Source organism: Saimiri boliviensis, chromosome 10, assembly GCF_048565385.1.
Source record: "Saimiri boliviensis isolate mSaiBol1 chromosome 10, mSaiBol1.pri, whole genome shotgun sequence".
In the NCBI taxonomy this organism is placed as follows: Eukaryota; Metazoa; Chordata; class Mammalia; order Primates; family Cebidae; genus Saimiri; species Saimiri boliviensis.
Genome location: NC_133458.1, coordinates 31,983,291 through 32,002,842, shown reverse-complemented (window position 1 = coordinate 32,002,842; position 19,552 = coordinate 31,983,291). Strand labels below are relative to the sequence as shown.

The following is a 19,552-nucleotide window of genomic DNA, read 5'->3' as shown; positions in this document are numbered from 1 at the left end:
ACAAATGAACCTTTATTGGGTTAAGCCACTGATATTTGGGGTTTTATTTGTTACCACACCATATCTTGACCATCATTCACTAATACATGTTCTCACAACCCCACCTATTCAACTCTTATTAAAATCATTAGTGCCTTCCATCTTTCTTCTGTCCTCAATTCATTGACTTCTAGGTGTTCAGCAGTTACTCGCTGTCTCCTTTAACTACTTTTCTTTTGACTTTCACAGCAGCACTCCTTCTTTGCTTCCTTTGCTCTGCTCCTTTTATGGTCACCTTGTAAGTGTTAGAGTATCCCTGGTCTGCATCCCTTATTATCTCTTCTTACATTAATATCTAGTCCTATAGCTTTATTTTTTTAATTTTTTTTATTTTTTTAGTCCTATAGCTTTAAATAACAGCTCTATGTCTATGACTTTCACATTTGTTTCTCTAATTCATACCTTCATATCAGTTCTAAACTGGTGTAGCCAACTTCTAAACTGAAATTTCTGCATGCATGTCAAAGTTAATATTGACAAAGGAAGTCTTTAGTTTTTATCCAACAAAATATTTTGTTTACACAAACCAAAACCCTAGAGATCATTCACTGATTGAGCGCTTTGTTTGTCCACATCATCTCTCCGTCTGTGTCCCATCCTTTATGAATGGCCATGCTCACGACCATATTCACTGCTGTCACCCCGTTAGAGCCTCCACCCTTTCTCACCTGTCTTGCTGTGGTTTCTCTCATGTTTATTATTAACAGCAGCAGTATTGCTTGTCTTACTTGGCTATAATCCATTTTTCATTCTCTAGCCAGGCTACTCTTATTTAATGTATAAGTAAATTCATGCCATTCTATGTCTTATGATTCTACAGTTATGTATTAGCAGACTTAAAATGCAATTTCCTTATGATCTTCAGGTCTCTGATCATTTGCATTCTACCTACCTCTCCAACTTCACCTCCCCCTTAATCCTCTTTATCCCCTGTACTCCAGCCATACTACATCTTTCTTTTTCTCAAACACACTTAGCTGCTATTTTTTCCTTCCTAGATTTTTTCCAATCACCTTCTTCCTGTGTTAGCCTCCTTGAGGTTTTTCATGTTTCAGACTCCAGTTTCACCTGCTCAGAAAGTGCCACAAATGCTTTTATTTTTACTTTCTTTTCCTAATGTTTTCATAATCTTCACAACATTAATAATTATTTAATTTTTTTTTGTTCATTTAGATGTCAATATATCTGTATTATTTCTTTCTCATTTCCCTCTACTATGGTCTGAATATGTCCCACCTCCTCCCCAAATTTGTTGTTGAGACTTAGTCTTCAATACGGTATTAAGAGGTGAAGCCTTTGGGGAATGATTATGTCATGAGGAATGTGCCCTTACGAATGGGATTAATGTTCTTATAAAAGCAGTCTGAAAGCCTTGTTTGTTGCTTCTCCTTTGACCATGTGAGGATGAAGCAAGAAAGCAACATCTGTAAAGATGCCCTCACCAGATACCAAATCTTCTGGCACCCTCATTTTGAACTTACAAGACTCCAGAATGGAGAGAAATACATGTCTCTTGTTTATAAGTTACCCAGTCTAAAGTATTTTGTTATAGCAGCCCAAATGTACTAAAAAATTGATACTGAGAAGTGAGGGTGTTGCTATATATATGTGTGTGTGTGTGTATATATATATGTGTGTGTGTGTGTATATATATGTGTGTGTGTGTGTGTGTGTATATGTGTGTATGTGTGTGTGTGTGTGTGTGTGTGTGTGTGTGTGTGTGTGTATACCTAAAAATGTGGAGGTGGCTTTGGAACTGGGTAATTGGTAAAAGTTGGAAGAGTTTTGGAGTGCATGCTATAGAAAGACTATACTGGTATGAACAGACTGTAAAGGGCATATCTGGTGGAGGCTAAAAGAGAGCTGTAGAGAAACCCTCAATAAGCTAGAGATTACCTAAGAGGTAGTGAACAGAATACTGGTAGAAATACAAATATCAAAGGCTATTCTGATAAGGTTTCAGATGGAAATGTGGAACAAATTATTGGAAACCGCAGGAAAGGCAATTATTGTTTTAGAGTGGCAAATAATTTGGCTGATTGTGTTTGTGCCCTGGTGTTTTGTGGAAGAGAAACTTGTGAGTGATGAAATAGGATATTTGGCAGAAGAAATATCTAAGAAAAATGTTGAAGGAGCAGCATGGCTTCTCTTGACTACTTATAGTAAAATGCAAGAAGAGAGAGGTAATTTAGGGACATAACTTACAAGCGAAAGGTAAGCAGAACTTAAGGATTTGGAAAATTCTCAGCCTTCTCAGCCTATCTTATAAGAAACAAGAAAGAATGTTTGAAATACTGCATCAAGGCTGTGGATGAAGAGATCATTATTGATCATCCCTGTGCTATTCATCAAGACAATTGAAGAGTAATCCCAAAGGCATTTTGGAGATCTTTAGGGCTGCCTTTCTCATCACAGAGTCAAAGTTACAAAATATTGACAACAGAATGGTTTCAAAGGAGGAGTATAGAGTGCCTGTAGGACCGCAGGGCTCACTGCCGAGCACTGGCTCAAGTCTCTGTTCACTGAATTCAGGTGTAGGGCTCCCTGCCCAGCCACCCAGGTGTGGTTTCAGTGGGTCCAGGTGTGGTGTGAGCCACAGTAGCTGTCCTTCTAGGGGGAAGAGGTGATAAAACTTGGCCACATACACATGGTGCCAACTTTTCTAGTGTACATAGTACAAGAGCTGTGGGGGTATATTTGTCTCCACCTAGGTTTCAAAAGATGCCCTAGAGAGCCTCTGGATGCAGACAGAGAATATGTACAGAGGTGGGCTTACTGCTGAGCTTCCCAACTAGGGCAATGTCTAATGGAGCTGTAGGGGCAGGGTCACCACAGACCCCTACTTCAACAGTATCTATTGGAGCAGGGGTGGGTAGCCCCCTCCAAAACTCTAAAATGGTAGAGCCACCAGCATGCAAGTTTAGCCCAGAAGAGCCACAGACACCTGACATCAACCTGTCAAACCAAGGGAATAGACTGCCTGTAGTCTTAGGAACCAAACCCTACTCCAATTTGTCTGGAAAATAAGGCATAGAGTTAAAGACAAGACATATTCTCAAGTTTTATGTGTGTGTGTGTGTGTGTGTGTGTGTGTGTGTGTGTGTGTGTGTATTTAATATATATATTAAATGTGTATTTAATATATATATTTAATAATATATTATTTATTATTTAAATTATCTTTAACTTTAAGATTTAATGTACTTGCTTTGCTAAATTTTTGACCTACTTGAAATATTACTCCTTTTTTCTTTTCTATTTTTCCCTTTTGGAAAGAGATTGTCTATCTAGGCCTGTCCCTTGTCCCACAGTTATATTTTGGAATCATATAACTTGTTTAATTTCATAGGTTCCAGCTGGAGAACAAATTGTGTCAGGATGAATCATACCTTGAGTGCCACCCAAATCTGATTTAGATGATATTTAGATAAAACTCTGGATTTTAGACTTTGGAGTTAATATTGAAATGAGTTAAGATGTTGGCGTGTTGGGATGGAATAAATGTATCTTATATGTGAGAAGTACATGAACTTGGGATGCTCAATTATGGAATTGCTATAGTCTGAATGTGTCCTCCCAAATTCATATGTTAAAACCTAATCCCCAATGTGCTATTAAGAGATAAGGGCTTTGGGAGATGACTAGGTCATGAGGACTCTGCCATCATGAATAGGATTAGTGCCATTATAAAAGATGCCTGAGAGAGTTTGTTCAACCCATCTTCTTCTGCCATATAAGGATGCAACAAGAAGGTACTATCTCTGAAATGGTGCTTACCAGATACAGCTAGTGCTCGACTTATGACCACGGTTGGGACCACGGAACAGTCGTAACACGATTTGGTCATAAGTTGAGTAGGCTATATGTACAGTTGAAATGGTGCATGCGGAGATGGTAGTGCTGCCGGAAGCTGGTCTGCACTGTTGTACGCCCAGCTGGGCAACGTTTGCACTGCCAGACGCGGAGCAGTCATGGCTAGCGATTGTGGTCATAAAGTCGAATGGTCGTAAGTTGCATAGGTCGTAAGTCGATCAATACCTGTACTGAATCTGCTGGTGCTTTGATCTTGGACTTCTCAGCCTCCAGACCTGGTAGCAATAAATTTATGTTGTTGATAAATTACCTAGTGTAAGGTGTTTTATGATAGCAGCCTGAATAAACCAAGATACCCTCTAAGAATATGTAGCCTACATTAATGGAAAGAAGCTCGCCCGCCTCTTATAGTCATGTATCCCACTTTTGGAAATAGTGCTTAATGCATACCTGATACTCAGTAAATTAATAGGTAAATGGATGAAAGATTGAATGAATGAGTAAATGTCATTATCTTTGGCAGAGGGCATTTAGCATATTAACTTACATAGTTCCATGGAACAGTTTCATGGGCTGCATTTTGAGGCTTCAATTTTTTAAAACCTCTTCAAGATAACTGCTTCTTATTCATGTCATGCAATATTAATTGTTGTGGCAGAAACATTTAATCAAATTCTCAGTAGCCTCCTCTCCTATGGGCAAAAATAAGTACTTTCCTTCTTTGTGTCTTCTCATGTTTTCAGGCTGTGCTATCATGGGTTTTCTGACATCAGAAATCTCAGGGAATCTTATCACATAGCTCCTTACTGGCAGTGACCATTTGTCAATACACCCCAAAGAGAGATACTGTGTAAGAACCATAAGCACCTTGCATTCTTGTCCTCAGGAGACTAATTCCTGAATTGTGCATGAAAGAGTGTTAAATCACTCCAAACGGGAAATCTGTTTAGCTAGGAATTTTGTGTGTTCCACAATTAAAGCTTCTTTCTTAAGTCTTTTTGCCTATGTGATTTCTATCCAATATTTACTAAAGAAGAAAAAGTGCTTAGAAAATGAATGCAACAAATCTGAATGGTCTTCCCTTTGTCATCAAAATAAATGTTTATTCTTTTGCCATTTCCTTTCAGAAATTTATTTTTTTTTACTTTGAAAATGAAATACTCAGTAAGATATGAATACGCCTAATAGAAATTGGGTATAAGAGGTAAAACATTTTTTGGGATGAGTGACTTTATTGCTTTAAAATACAATGTTTAGAATAATTTATAAATTTTAATCCTCTGGACAGGGAGAGAACAATGCTGTGACTCATGCATATTTTTCCTAATATCTGTCTCTAACAAACGGCTTGTTTATTTGATGACCTTTGCTGAGAGCCTTTGATAATAGGGTTAATTATTAAGACATCGTAAGACAGTGGTGCACAGATGGGCTTTAGCTGATACTTCAGAAAAATAATATCTTCATCTTCCAGCTATTTATCCATAAATCCAGGCCACCTTTCTGTTTTACAAATAACTTACTTTTTAATGCTACTGCTACTTTTTGCTGTGATTAAAAATTGTCCTGCTATTCCTGTCCTCTGAGTAATTGTATAAATAAAAGGCACAAGGTGAAGCGACTGAAATCTCATAAGGGCAATAGCTTTCCCAGAGCAAACATACTGAGTTTTTTAAGGGTCACTTTAAGTTTCTGGTAAGCTTCTTTACATTGTACCACCACAGGTCTGAAAATGAATTAGCTGCTGCATTGAGTCACCTCAGGAAATTAAGTTTCTGTGTTTTTGCTATCTCTGGGACTTGAGCAATAGGTTTCATTTTAGTGAGATGGAAACTATACTACCAGAAATAAGGTTCTCCCTACCATATTCCCCTCGGAGCTATTTCAGGTGATCAAAAATAACTAATAAACCAGGAAAGAAAATAAAACTAATATCACCCAAGGCTGTAAATAAATGAGAGGAAATTATCAAATTGGTCAGCAAGACAGAAAACAAATGTTTGAACCTGTCCACTCTCAATTTTGTATATGTATGAATGTGTGTGTGTGTGTGTGTGTGTGTGTGTTTGTGCTGAATATTTCTATCATACGTGCAAATTTGATCTTTGAAAGAGGCAGAATCACCAAAGCTCTTTATGATTTGCATTTAGAAATTTCAGTTTAGAGTGTCCTACCCTTTTCCAAATCACTATCAACCTATACCCTTAGTTGTGTGACATCATTTTAACATGTGAAAAACTTTTAATTCGGCTCTTGTACTTCAGGATTAAAATGCAAAAACAGATTGATTTAGGCCGAGATAATAATATAAAATATTCTACATTAATATTAAAGACACGAGCATAAATCATTTCACATGTGTTCAGTGACAATTACATGATGAATATATTAACAGTAGTGTTTTCTTATTTTGCACTGATGATATTAAGATGAGAGGTTAAGCAACTTTTCTAAAATCACAGAGTCAGAATTATTGCAACAGAAAATCAAAGCTAGACTTATTTGCACTACGATGGCCCTGGGCCTTATATTATTGCTTTGTTTTACATGGATAGAAAATATGGAACAACTGTTGGAGGAAGAAGAGAGAAGAGAATTAAAGGTGAGCTTTTGATGCTTTACAATTTTAAATAAATGTTTTTATTCATTGAAGCTATAATTACATATTTTTGGCAAATATTGGATATTTGAAGAAGTCTTAGGAACTCTTTAACATATGATATATATAATTGATCACTGATATGTTGCTATATATGATATATAATATATATCATCATATGAAATGTGGTATATATCATATGTTATCAATGATATATATATTATTTATTTAAAATAACAGAGGATATGTGTTCAATTGAGAGATAAAGTTTATAAACTGTAATTTGTCTTTCAGATTTTAGTGCAACATGTTACACAAGATGGCCTCAAATATAGTTGACTTTTTATTTTCAGAAGAGCTTAATACATACTTTTGAATATTGTAAGTGCTCAGTAGTTCACTCTTTTTCACCGTTGCCCTAGCACACACATATATTTTCAGATATTATTTTAATAGTTTATTTAGTAGTGTGTATACACATATGCATTTTTCTAACCCATTTTAAGATAGTTCTTCACTAGTTTGTCTATACCTGATATCAGAGGTCAGGTTATATCCTTTTTGTTGGTGTTTCCTCATTCATTTCATTTTCCTTTTGAATCCTCATCATACTTGTCATTATTGGTTTAATATCCATCTTTTTGGCAAAAAGTCATTTTCTGGAAAATAAGGCCATGACTGTCTTGTTCACTATCATATCATCAGCCTCTAACAAAAGGAATGATATATAGTAGGAATTAAATAAGTATTTAATGAATTGACTTGGTATTAAAATGAAGTATTTTTCTTGTAGACTATAACTGTCCCTAGGATGAGTGTTACATGAAGTCATGGTCAATTAAAACTATAGATATACATATATATATGTGTATATATACATATATATTTATACAATATTTAATATATAAATATATATATTTATATATTAAATATATGTATATATATAAATATATATATAAATACACACACACACACACACACACACACACACACACACATATGTATATATTTCAATGGAGTCTTGCTCTGTCCCCCAGGCTGGAGTGCAGTGGTGCAGTCTCAACTTACCACAACCTCTGCCTCCCGGGTTGAAGTGATTCTCCTGTCTCTGCCTCCCGCGTAACTGGGATTACAGGCGCCTGCAATTGCACCCAGCTGATTTTTGTATTTTTAGTAGAGATGGGTGTCACCATGTTGCTGGGCTTGTTTCGAACTCCTGACCTCAGGTGATCTGCCCGTCTGGAGCCTCCCAAATTGCTGGGATTACAGGCATGAGCCACCAGTCTTGGCCTGTATTTTCAAACAATATCCTAGAAGCCAATGTTGAACAAGTAAGTGATCTATAAATGATATAAAGATGTTTCAGAAAGTAAGTTGCTGAAATTCCAGTTTAGCTTAGGACTAACTTGTGTTTGTAATGCTGTTTATTCTCTTAGAAAATATTTTTGAGCACCAAATATCTTCCTGGAATTTTGTTAGTGGTAAGCATTGAGAGAAAAATAAATAGATTAATTAAGGGATTTAATTCTTCAGGCAGATCAGAAAACCTCTGTAAAGATGAATATTGCATAGACCAGAGGTCTCCACAGTTTGGGTTATGTATACTCATGGAATATTTAGAAAAAGTCTGGGTCTCTTTACATATTTAAAAATTGCCATTAAGATTTTGTCGTATGTTTAAAAAAAGCAAATAATGTTATTTCAGGCATATTTTAAATGTTAACACTTAAAAAACAACAAATATCACATAGAACCTTTACCTTTATAATTTCAGTAGCCTCTAAATACCATAGCACTTAAAATTTTTTTTGATTTAATTTTAAGTTCCAGGATACATGTTCAGGACATGCAAGTTTGTTACTTAGGTAAACATGTACCATGGTGGTTTGCTGCACCTATCAACCCATCACCTAAGTATTAAATTTCACATGCATTAACAATTTGTCCTGATAGTCTTCCTCCACCCGCCCCCCCACCCCCACTACAACAGGCCCCAGTGTGTGTTATTTTCCTCCTTATTCATGTATTCTCAATGTTCAGCTCCTACTTATAAGTGAGAATGAGCGGTGTTTGGTTTTCTGTTCCTGCATTCATTGCTAAGGATAATGCCTTCCAGCTCCGTCCATGTCCCTGCAAAGGACATGATCTTGTTCCTTCTTATGGCTCCATAGTATTCCATGGTGTGTATGAGTCACATTTTCTTTAACCAGTCTTTCATTGATGGGCATTTGGGTTGATTCAGTTTCTTTGCTATTGTGAATAGTGCTGCAGTGAAAATCTGCATGCATGTATATTTGTAATAGAATGATTTATATTCCTTTGGGCATACACCCAGCAATGGGATTACCACAGCACTTTTATATGTACATCTAGCCGTTTAAAAATTCATTAGAAAACTCTTCTTTCAATAAAAATGTTAAATAATTTCTTTCATTTCTTAAATGTTATTGACATTTCATTTGCCTTAGATATTTTTATAATAAAGTAATACACATTTATATCTATTTTTTGAGTTAGGGTCTTGCTATGTTGCTCTGGCTAGAGTACAGTGGCATGATCATGGCTTACTGTAGCCTCAACCTCCAAGGCTCAAGCAATCCTACCATCTCAGCCTCCCAAGTAGCTGAGACAATAAATACACACCATCACAGCCAGCTAATTGTTAAATTCTTAGTAAAGATGGATTCTTACTTTATGCCAAGCTGGTCTGGATCTCCTGGGCTGAAGCAATCCGTCCAGCTCAGCCTCCTTAAGTCCTTAAGTCCTAGCATTACCTATGATCCCAAGATTCTGAGTGCTAAAATGTTTCTCCTGAACTGAGTTATAGTTGTAATTATAATTAATGCACAATTGATCAAATTAACATTTATATAAATCTTCACAAGTATAAATGTATAAAATAAAAATTTAAATTTTGATATATTATATAAAGTATAATTTGTATTATAAATGCAACTATTAATTTTTAAAAGGGACTATATTTTTCACATAGTTCATGTGCTCAAAAATAATTTTTTAGCCATAATTAAAAAATAAAAAACATAATAAATGTTAGCATGAATATGATGAAAAGAGAACATTTTTAGGCTGCTGGTAGGAATGTGAATTAATACATCCACTGTGAAAAGCAGTGGGGAGATTCCTCAAGGACTAAAAGTAGAGCTACTATTAAAATTCCCTAAAGTAGAACTACCAGCAACTCCATTACTGGGTATCTACTTAAAGGAAAAGAAGTCATTATATGAAAAAGACAAATGTATATGCATGTTTATGGCAGCACAATTTACAGTAGCAAAAATATGGATCCAGCCTAAATGTCCATCAATCAAAGTGTGGATAAAGAAAATGTATGTGGTATATGTACACCATAGAATACTACTCAGCCATAACACGGAATGGAAATAATAGCTTTTGCAGCAACTTGGATGGAATTGGAGGCCATTATTCAAAGTGAAAGAACTCAGGAATTGAAAAACAAATGTTGTATGTTTTCATTTATAAGTGGGAGCTAAGCTATAGGATGCAAAGTCATAAGAATGATATAATGAACTTTGGGGACTCGGGGGCAAGAAAGGGAGGGAAATGAGAGATAAAAGACTATATATTGGGTACAGTGTATACTGCTTATATTATGGGTGCACCAGAATCTCATAAATCTCCATGAAAGAACTTATCTGTGTAACCTAAAACCACTGCTTCCCTAAAGCTATTAAAATAAAATTTAAAAAATGATCCTTTTAAAATGTTATAAGACAGGATTGAAAATCCATTCTATTCCTTTCTTTCATTTTTTAAAATAGATGAACACATTATGTTTTCTAGTTAACTTAGTAAATTATACATACATCACATATTTTTCTGAATTACTTTTAAGTTGTTATTATTTTTGATACTGTATCAGCTGATGATTCAATTATGTCTTGCATATTTGATGCAAGCAAAGAGTAGAATACAATATGACTTACAAATGACACCCTGAAAGAAGATTCAACCTCTTCTTTAATTTCTGGAAAAAATATCAAAAATTCACCAAAAATTATTCACCAGCAGTTGTCATTTTACTTCATATTGTAGAGGCAGCTTGTTTAACCTGATTTACTCAGGAAAGTTAGAAAATCCAAGTATTGTTAGTTTCAACATAACTTTGCTAATAAAATAGTTTTGGTAAGACTATTTTATTTTAAATGTTTTGAATGAATTATTATCCACCCCTTGGAGTTACTGATTTTGTTTATTTAATTTATGAGAAATATTTGCTATAAATCATCATTGGAAAAGCCAGTTCTCTTTCTGAACTCACCAATCAAATTAAAATTACTTCTTATTATTAAAATTCTAACTTCATTTCTTATTTTAAATAAACATGTTAATATGTTTCCTGTGACAATCATCTTGAGTCTGAATTCTACCTCTAAGATGAATAGATGGAGGAAGTCTAAACTTTTTCTTTAATAGGTTGTACCATAGATGAAATAAGGTTCCATTGTTTTTAACTTTTCTTACCAACGTTCCTTCTGTTTTTTATTCGTAAGATTGTCCCACAGGAGAAATGCATGAAAAAAGTTGGAAAAGAGAAATTGAATTACATCCTAATTGTAGTATTTTCTGGAGCAGATCAATTTTAGAAAGAGAACATTGACTTGGAGAACTGAAGAGTAATTATTCTAAAATGGTTGTAAAGTTTACTCCTTTTATTTTTGTTTGCAAACTTCCAGGATAAGTGACTTGCATAAAGTCACATAATTTATTGGGTTGGTGCCAAAGTAATTGTCATTTTTGCCATGAATGAAACCACAATTACTTTTGCATCATCCTAATATAAATGAATAAATTAATATTAGAACACAGGTCTAATCAAAAGATTCTGCCATGTTTTGTTCTGTGAAACACAGAAAACAATCAAATGGTTAACTACAGAAAAATTTTGGATATAAGATTAGGAGATAATTGTCTCCCTCCTTTCCTCCCATCCTTCCTTGCTTCCTTTGCTTTCTCATTTTTCTTTCTTTTTTTATTTCTTTCTCTCTCTCTCTCTTTTTTTTTTTTTTTTTTTTTTTGCAGTGTGAACTCTAAAAGGAAAGTTCAAAGGCAGACATGGCATGAAGCCTAATTGCAAGATTTTTTGCAAACATATTAGCTTTAGGAAATAATATCTGAATTTAAATCCCTTAAAATTCTCAAGGTCTTTGTTTCCAGGTCTCTGTATATCTGCAGGGCTGTGTGCAATCTAGACTGCACATGCTTGACCTAAAAACATCTGGAAGTAACACCTGGGACAAAGCAAGATGTGCACCATAGTCTTCTCTCCTCAGTGTGTTAAGATAGAGTTGGTCCCCGGAGTAGCCTACCATCACTTACTCTGAGAGATGGTGGGCTAATTTTGATAGAAGAAGCAGAGGTGGTGGTCAGGAGGAAGGTGACTCTTTGTCATTGCATCAGCAGGCCTTGATGATTGGAAATATCAGGGGGCACAGCCTGAAAAAGAAAGGCTTAATTGGAATCTATAATGGGATCTTGGAAATCAGTATGTATGTACTGAGGAGAAAATGGTATGCTATAATCTACCATAAACTGTATGTGAAACCCAGGCTCCAAATTTTCCAGCCCATACAATGCCCCATAAAGTTTCTCTTAGTTACCTTTTAATTGCAATTTAAATGTATTCTAGAAAAAAAAAAAAAGAAAGAAAAAGTAACTAAAGAAAAGTGGAAATGTAAAACTTTGTCTTTATTAATCTTAAAATATATTTTGATCAACTTGCTATTCTTTTTTTTAATTGCATTTTAGGTTTGGGGGTACATGTGAAAAACATGCAAGATTGTTGCATAGGTACACACATGGCAGTGTGGTTTGCTGCCTTCCTTCCCCTCACCTGTATCTGTCATTTCTCCCCATGCTCTCTTCCCACCTCCCCACCTCCCCGTCCCTCCCCCATTTCCCCCCAACGGACCCCAGCGTGTAGTGCTCGCCTCCCTGTGTCCATGTGTTCTCACTGTTCAACACCCGCCTATGAGTGAGAACATGTGGTTTTTGATTTTCTGCTCTTGTGTCAGTTTGCTGAGAATGATGGTTTCCAGGTTCATCCATGTCCCTGCAAAGGACGCAAACTCATCGTTTTTGATGGTTGCGTAATATTAAAATTGACCGCTCTTCCCTCCTTTGTCTTTTCCATGGATTATAGGATTATTTCCAGGGTTGTGTGGTTGGTGTTACATTTGGCAACTATGCTTAATGCTGTTTGGCTTCTACATTTAAGCATTGAATAAAAATACTTCATATTTCTCAGTGTGTGATTAAACTGAGATGACATCCTAAGCCTCTTCATTACATAAAACCCTAACTTCTCCAGAAGCAACAAATAGAGATGCCAATAGCATATGTTACTTCTCAGCCATATCCTATAGCCTTTTTTCCAACATCTTTTTCCAAAGTTGCCCCTTTTCTGAATCCCTTGAAAGCAATCAAACAACAAAACAATGTGTAATAAAAGATTTTTTAACTTTTATTTATGCTCTGAGATGTATGTGATTTTGATAAATAATTAAATAAAAAGACAAATGGGAGTGGTGCTCTCATGAAAAGCCCATGCCTCTGCCCACAGACTATGTGGCTTGGCCTGGAGCTCTTATTTTATTTATAGACTTCTAAGCAGAATAATTCAAGAATGTCTCTTACTTCAGGTCTTGCAATTTGGACAACTAAGAAAAGGAAGCTAACAAATAAATTTGTCAGAACATGATTCTCAGTTTCACTTATTTCAAATTAAAGGTAAGCTGGATAATAAATTAGGAAAACAGCCTGTAATCAGAAGAGTGACCCCAGTGAGACCCTGTCATTAAAACTTTAGTGTTGAGCCTGCAAACCTCTCTTCCTCTGATTAGGCAATTTACTCCATTTTCACCTTTCTGTCTGCCAAAACATTGAGCGGCAAAACATTTTCTAATTCTCTAGACTCATAAAATGTTGTTTTGAAGAAAAGTAAAACAGAATGGATTATCTTTTTAAGCTATCTATCATAATATAATTAGAAAAAAATGAGGAATTTATAGATAATATTGTAAAGAGGCAAAGGCAGCAGATTTTATTTAGATGAGCAGAAGGTCACAGACCTCTGCTGAGGATTGAAAGCTTGAGGTACATGCCTTTGTTCCTCAGTGTGTGTGGATCAGAGTGTACTGATATCAGTTAACGTGTCGGAGGGGACAAACTGGGGCCGCATTTTCACTATGTTTATTATTGCTCAAGGTCAAAAAGTGACTGTGTGATGCCTCAATTTTTACATCTTTGTGTTATGAATAATTCTTTCCATTACCTTACAAGTTTGTTTTGATGCTGTAATGATGAGACAGTGTTTTGAAAAGTTCTAAATAAATAAAAAGATATTCTCTAACATTTAAATTCTGACTTTGATATTTTAAAACCTAGCTATGTTGGGGCATTATTATTATTGAATGTCCATCAACACGTATTTAATTAACTTACTGGCTAAAGATGATACTGATTCAAGAATTCTACAGCAAATGCAATTATTGAGAAATTTGTATTTATAGCTTTCATGAAAATGTCCAGAAACTACATTTTATCTCCATTAGGGGTGATTGGGGACATTAGAAAGGACTCTATATTTCCTCTCATCTTATTTTCTAGGCCTATATAGGAAGCTACACTCAGAAACAACTAGATATTATAGATTACAGAATCTCTCAGATGTGTTTTCTTCTCTTTTGGTTTAGGTGAACTACAGCTAGGGTGTTTATCAAAAACATGATCATAGTTTGATATAATAGATTTTTCCAGTCGTTTTTCTTAATAATGCAAATAAAATCCCCTAGCATCTTACTGGTTAATCTGACCAGATGCCAATCCTCAGCTCCTAGGAGACATTCCACTGGCTGTGAGGAGTGAAGAATTAAGGAGACAAGGCCAACTTGTCGTAGATACAAAACACAAATAATGAGCAAAGATGAAACACAGTTAGAAATATGACGAAGATATCAGAGGGTCACCTTTCCTTGGACTAAGAACATTCTAAACTGTTTTACGCAAGCTTTAACCTTTCCAGTAGAGGTGTCTATAAAAGAAGTGTTGTTTGTGACCCTCATTCATGATGATTTTATAAATCAAGAAAATATCTTCAACAATGGAAATGTCTTACCGGCTTTTGAGCCATGTTTAGTAGAGTTTGTTTTTCATGCTTTTTTAATTAAGTAATTTGTTCACCTCTAACCTGGCTTTGGATACCATAAATAAAACATGAATATTGTGAAATGTTAGGAAGACTGTTAGAGTAGCAATTTTGATATGTTAAAAAGTAAAATGTAATATTTGACATTTTGTGAGTGGTTCTTTCAGATGCAATTTTAATACGAAATAAGTTGCAAACATAGGCTATATTTAATGAACATTTTAAGAGGGTAATTTTTTGTGTTGTAACCATAAATTGCCCACCTATCAATTGCTTCAAGAAAGCAATAAGTTCTGGTGTTCTATTGCATAGAAGGGTGACTATAATTAACAATAATGTATTGTATATTTTGAAAAAGCTAAAAGAGAAATTTGAACACTCCCACCACAGGGAGTGGATAAATATTTGAGGTTATAAATATGCTAATGATACCATTTTGATTATTATGCAATGCATACATATGTAGAAACATCACTGGGTAACGTCTTAAGAGAAACAGAAAATGGAATAGGCAAACATTTTAAAAGAATTAAAGCAAAATTATTAATGAAGAAATTATAGACATAGAAGATTGACAAGAAGATAACACATATTATGAAATTATAGATACCAAAGGATGGCATTCCTTATTAATCCTGCTTGCTTTTTCATGATTAAATCTGATTACATTTCCTCAACACTAATGGCTTCACCTTTAACATACACTTTAATATACACTCAAATGTTGGTGAGAAGAAAACTACAAAGGAAATTTTAAAAGACTGTGAAATCAGATAAACATGTTACTATGACAGAATTTAAATACATAGAGACAGACAAACAGAGCATTTGGGGTAAGTTATACCAGCAGTGGCATAAATTTGACACCCTCCACTAAAAATAATATTCACACAAAAGAACAATCAATATCTACAAAAAGTATGTTTAAATTCTCAGAAACCAAAATGCAAATGTGCCAGCCAACACACGAAAAGCAATAATTTACTGATTATTAGAAGCTATGCAGGAGAAAAGACAGAAAAGAAAAGGGACTCTGAATAGGAAATGAACCCCCAAATCCCAGTTAGCCTGGAAAGTTCAGCGAGTGCATTTCAGGAGAGCAGTGTTAATTAAGAAGATGTGTGAAGGCTTCAATTCAGAAATGAATATAGAAAGATTATAGAAAATTTAAGGGTTTTGGTTCAGCCTGGGCAAACAAACTGTCATACTAACCAACTGATGCTCTTTTCCACTACCAAGCCCTGCAATGTAGAAATATTGCTGAAACTAAAGTCTGACTGAAAAGAGTAGGAGTAAGGAAAGAAAACATTCAGAAAAGGTGGAACAAGAGAGCAAAGCAGGCAGATCTCAAAAATGCTCATACCAAATTTTTGAAGCCTTCATAATATTAATACTAATAACACAATACTACTGAAGCTATTATTGCCCAGTTTTCTCTATTATTATTGTAGGAAAACCTATCTTGCTAAAATATAAGCAAAATAAAATGATTAAAGTAAAATTCCATCCACAGTTACAAGGAAGAAGATAATAATGATTAGAACAAAATTCCTACAAATAATGAAAAATGAATGTTTCAATATGATCTAACAGGACATAAGAAATATAAGTGGCAAGATAATCAATCAATTGGACTTAGATAAACATAGATGAGAAAAAAGATGGTTGGAGAAAAGGAATATATCTAAGGTGATCTGACGAAACTTGTGAAAGAATTAAAAATAAAATACAAAGTCATTTAGGAAATAAACTCCCAAATACAATTCCAAAAAAAGCAAGCAAATACATTGGGTAATGTGTTAAGAGAAACGGAAAATGGAATAAGAAAACATTTTAAAAGAATTAAACCAAAACTATTAATGAAGAAATGATAGGCACAGAAGATTGGCAAGGAGATAAAATATATTATGAAATTATACCACCTGTAAGAAGACAAAGCAATGAGAAAAAACAAATCATAAAATTCAAAAAAAAGTGCAATAAAACATGTTGTACCTATATATTGAGAGAATGTACAGTGTACTTTGGGAAAGCAAGTAATAGGCTAATTTGAAATAAAATCTAGTAAATTCTTTGTGTTTAAAATACAAAAAAAACCACTTTGGAAATCAGTCTGATAGTCCAAGCTACTAATAAAAAATGAAAAGCAAATCATAACATTTTGATACCATCATTTTTGTTTAAGAATATTGAAAACCATTTTTAAGATACTCAAAGGAAGAGTAATGTAAGCTAAGAATTTTATATCTACCTAAACTGACCTTCATGTATTAAAAACAGTAAGCTGCTAAAATCATTGAGAAAATCAAGAAATGATGATTTCATAAGAACAGCCTTTAAAAATGAATACATCGACTTTCAGAAAACAAAATTGACTGCAGAGCATCTGCATAAATTCAGGTAGTGAGAAATGTGTATGTATCTGTATTAACCTGTAGAATTAAGACTAACTTACGGATATAAGAAAGACAGTATAATATGTAAAGGGCACATATTCTAAAAACATAGCCATGGTATGACTATTTAAAAATAAGGGGAGAAGCAGGCAATATATGGAAAGTAGTATAGGTTCAGCTATTATATTACCTTATAGGAATTAACAAGGAGTGAAAGAATATCATTAACATTTAAATGCCTGAAAGAGAGAAGAAAAGGATAAGAGGGGTTTCTAGTTAATTTTCATTTTGCTTATAGTAGGAAATCAATATGGAATACTTAAGGGTATCATGTAAAGGCACAGATATAAACTAGTAGTTGGAAGGAAAATGCAGACCTTTCCGAATAAGAAAAAATGTATTCCCCTTACCCCCTCAAAGACAGCAAATAAACTACATAAGGAAATACACACAGTAGGACGGAATGTGCCTAAACATATCAAGAAACCTAAAGGGATCAAACAGATAGGTCATGCAACGGTAAATATACGGAAACTGATATGTATATTTGCTATACTGACATGTAAAGTATTCCTTGAAACTGTATTATCACACATAGAGACACTGCATAATGATTAAAGAGTCAATTTATCAAAAAGAGATAGCAGTCCTAAATGGTTGCACACTAATAACAGAGTTTCAAAACCTATGGAGAAAAATCCCAAATAGAACTCAAAAGACAAATGGGCAAATCTGAAATTTCCATGATTACTGGGGATTTCAGCACTCCTCTTCCAGTAGTTAATAAAACAAGCAGACAAAAATTTAGAAAGACTATAGAAGACTTGAACATACTATTGACCAAATTGGCCCAGTCCTCCAGTAGTGGGAATAAAATGAAATATTAAAATAGTCAAAGCAAAATAAGACAGGTCAAGAGTTGAACAATAATAAAGAATAGATATGACAAATGAAACAAATAACAATCTGGTAAACTGAAAACCAGCTATATCAATAATATAGTAAGGGAAAAATACTCTAAACGTAACAGAAGTGTTTAAGATTTGAAGACTGGATATAAACCAAGCCTCAATGGTATGATATATACAAGAAATATATTGTCAACATAAAGATATAAACAATTAAACATATAAGTGTAAAAATCTATGTAATACAAACACTAGCCATAAGAATGTGGCTATATTATATCAGACACAGACAGAGAATATTATAGTAGATATAGAAGAACATTGCATATTGATAAAATAAAATGCCAGTTAGATCAAGTTATTTATGGTATTTATCAGGCTTTCAATATTCTTCCATGTATATGTGTGTATGTATATATATATACACATACACATGTATATTTGTACAATATACTTTGGGAAAGCAAATAATAGGCTAATTTGAAATAAAATCTAGTAAATTCCATATATATGCACATATATATAAGAAAAAAATATAATACAAACACTAACCGTATATATGTGTGTGTGTGTGTGTGTGTGTGTGTGTGTGTGTGTGTGTGTGTACAACTTGTATCGAGTACAGATACTCCTTGACTTATGATGGAATTACATCCAGATTTTAAAAAAAAGATACTCTTTGACTTATAATGGGATTACATCCAGATAAAAATATCTTTAATACAAAAAACATAATTTAAAATGTATTTGATAATCTGATGAACAAATTGCAAAGTGAAAAAAATCTAATTCAAATCATCATAAGTAAGAGACCATCTATAGAAATAATTTACAACTCAATAAAGGGACTAACACTCAATAAAATGATGCAAGATTAGAATATACACTGTATAAAAAACAGGAGTGTCCAACAATTACATTAAATAATGCTCAATGTTAATATTTAACAGAGAAATGTAAATTAATATCACAGTGAGCTAATGTTTTAAATTCTCTGGAACAGACACAATTCAAAAAATTGACAGTACCTGTGTAGGTGAGGAAACAGAGGAGCTGAAATATGTTATACATTGCTGTTGGTGGTATAAAAACACTTTAGAAAAAAGTTTCGTAACACTTGGCAAGTTAAAAATACTCTTAGCATGTGACCTAGCAATTCCTAGTTATTTGCTCAAGAGAAATGAACATATGTATTCATACAAGCAGGATTATTAATAACACAGTGTAGTCTCAACCTGAAACCATCCAAGTGACTAGTAACAAGTGATTAAATGTATAAATTGCTTTACATTCATACAATGGAGTACATCTCTACAATAATAAATACTGATATACTCAACAAATGGGAGGGATTTCGTAGGCATTGTGGTGTGTGGAAACATCCAGACACAAAAGGTGAAATACTTTGTCATTTCATTTAAATGAAATCCTTAAACTGCTGAAACTAAACCACAGTGTGTCGTGTTACAAGAACTCTAGTGCCAACATGTAAAGGTTTTCCATTAGCTAAAAATGGGCATCTACGATAATAACTGCAATAGATTGCAAACACATCAAATATGTTTACATATAAGACTTTCAAATGACAACAAAAATAATTTCTTTATAATTT

The 19,552-nt window shown here is 34.0% G+C and overlaps 1 long non-coding RNA gene across 2 annotated transcripts in view; it reads left to right on the top strand.

The window, feature by feature from the left end:
- Nucleotides 1-3,238: 3,238 nt before the first annotated feature.
- LOC141580045 (uncharacterized) overlaps nt 3,239-19,552 on the top strand; it is a 159,753-nt gene continuing 143,439 nt past the window's right edge. Inside the window, exons 1-2 of one of the 2 annotated variants that reach the window (XR_012512035.1) lie at nt 3,239-6,454; nt 13,132-13,219. This is a non-coding gene — a long non-coding RNA (uncharacterized LOC141580045). The remainder of the gene's footprint in view (nt 6,455-13,131; nt 13,220-19,552) is intronic. The other variant, XR_012512036.1, reaches the window with a different exon arrangement.